Raw genomic sequence first — 2,500 nt, forward strand, 5'->3', positions numbered from 1 at the left:
GGGGGGGGGAGAGGCTAGCATGTGAGCACACGGTTAACTAAAAAGAAAAAAAAGCAAGAAAATGAAAAATTGACTATTTGGGGCTTAAATAAGATAAACAAGTTTCCGAGATGTCCAGGGCTGCTTTTTGTAGTTTGGGGGTTGAGTGTTTGGTTTTGCGCACGTGTATTTTTTTAAATTATATTTTGTAAGAATTTTATTGCATCCGCAACAGAATTAGGTCATATAAGCGCCGAAGTCTCAATGTGTTCTTAGAGAGTAACATACAAAGAGAAGAAGTAGGAGAGATAAAGGCAACATGTTTTATATTACACATGTGTGTTAGGAAAGAATGAGCAAAACCACGCTAGAACACCCTCCAACCACACACACATCAAATTTGTGTGCTACTGAAGGCATGCCGAACGAAAAAATAAATGAACAATGACTTTTTCTAAAAATAAACATGTTTGCAGAATGCAGTTGTAAATCTCGCCATGTTGTTGTTCTTCTTGTTTGTAAGTGATGAAGCGTCCAAACATGATTATATATAGGGCTCTCGTGGCCTAGACGTTAAGGTATTCGCCTCTTATTCAATAGGTAAGGGGTTCGAGCCCGGATAACGACGGAAATTTTTCTTCTCTAAATTGTCTTCTTTCACCTTTTTTCCTGTTCTCTAGCACTGTTCTTTCGTCTGCTGTCGTCTCCACTCTCTGCCCCCACCCCTCTCACCTCCTTTGCCCCCTCCTCTGGGCCCCTGACTCTTTCTGCAGCCTTTCTACTGATTCTCTTTGGCTCCTTCTTACTGCTGTCTTTCAGCCATACCTCTGATCTTCTGGTAGGAAAGATCTACATCTAGCCTACTCGGACGATGGTGAAAAATCTTGAAGGTCATGTGTGCAAGTAGCGCACGTTAAAGATCCCTTTGTGGTTAAAAATCGATAAGAGTAGGCTTCGGCCGGCTCCCGGGAAAAATTCAAAATTTCCTACCCACTGAAAATGTTTAATGTGTCCCGCACGCTCTTATTATGATGACCCTATGCAGCTGCGAGCGCCGTAAAACACTTACAAAAAAAAATACCCCCAAAAAACACACGATTATATCAGGACAACTACTTTTCCTCAGCCCATGAGCGATGTTTTAAATTAGTTATTTCTCAGAGAGTTTCATAAGTGCGTAGGCTTCTGAAGGTTTAAAAAAACCTAATTGATTTTAGTTTAACCTAAATCTGTACGAATGTTGTAGCCAAGGAAGAAGGTGGTATATAATTGATTTACTTGTATTGCTCAAGAGGAAGGACGAAGGTGCGAAGGTGGTGTTTTATTGATTGACTTATATTGCACTGGGGGTCATCGAGGAGCATTGAGGATGGTAAGATGATTTTGTAAGATGATCAACCCTGTGCAAAATCAGCTGTCACCTAATCATGCTGAATTAAAGTTCAAACTTTTATGTTTCGATTAATGTGTACATCATTTTGACCCGTCGTTAGGAAAAGTAATAAGTACATTTCCGAACTGTTTTCATTTGGTCTGAGAATCGAGTAAGTTCTTTTTACCACAATAATACAGTCTTCTGCAAGATGCCAGGTTCTACCCGCCAGCAGTTTTAGTCTGTCCCATGAGTTGACCTTAGAATAACACCAAGGTCAAGTCACATTTAGATGATTTCGAGAAAATATTATGTAAAAGCCTCATTCTTGGAATGCATACATATAGTTTAGAATTAGAGGGCTTAAATAGACTTTTTCTTGACTTGACCATGTTGTTACCTGAAGGCGTCGATTCTTTGAACAAGAGTAAGTGGTCGTAGCAACGGACCAGCGACTCGTCAGTGCTGTTAATAGATAGCCATTTGTCGCTACTTTCCACTTGTATGCAGAAATATCTTTTTAGGAAAATGTGACTTAACCGTGTTGTTCTCAGGTTTTCAATACTTCCCACAGGAGGTGATAATTTTTACTTAAAACAAAACAAAACTGTCCTTTTTGAAAATCAAAACCAATAATTTCCGATCCAACTGGAAGCAATAGATGAAATGCCCACGAGTGACACATTGTTATAGTGTCAGTGTCCTTCTCATGTTTGAGAACTTGGGTATTTCTACCGATGTCACCCAGTGTTGGTCTGTTTTGGTCCGCGAGATAATTTGTGACATTGTAGTAAAATCAGGCTCATGTCAAATGATAAAATAAGAGAAACCGACTTTTTTTCCAATTTTATAATATTTTATTTTTGGTTCAACACTTTTTAGGTCCATCTAAAAACATTCCTTCGTGTATTTCACTTTTTCAAAAATGTTGATCAAACGCACCAAAAAGAAGGCAAATTTGCAGTATCCAAGGACACCCTGGCTTTGGAAGTCACCAAACCATGGTGGACATTTTTGCGTAAATGTTACCTGACAAAAGTCGACCACACTTTCTTCTATGACAAATATTTGGACTTTTATTCAACATAGATGAGTATTCTTTCCACCAAGAGTAAGGCAAATGGACAAGCTTTAAGATGATACGACTAA

The 2,500-nt window shown here is 38.9% G+C and overlaps 1 protein-coding gene across 1 annotated transcript in view; it reads left to right on the plus strand.

Annotated features, from left to right (window-relative positions):
- The window catches only part of LOC101852283 (calcium/calmodulin-dependent 3',5'-cyclic nucleotide phosphodiesterase 1A), a gene marked incomplete at its 5' end in the record, with an annotated part of 95,606 nt that overhangs the window by 2,019 nt on the left and 91,087 nt on the right, over window positions 1-2,500 (plus strand).

Source organism: Aplysia californica, unplaced genomic scaffold, assembly GCF_000002075.1.
Source record: "Aplysia californica isolate F4 #8 unplaced genomic scaffold, AplCal3.0 scaffold00882, whole genome shotgun sequence".
Lineage (NCBI taxonomy): Eukaryota > Metazoa > Mollusca > Gastropoda > Aplysiida > Aplysiidae > Aplysia > Aplysia californica.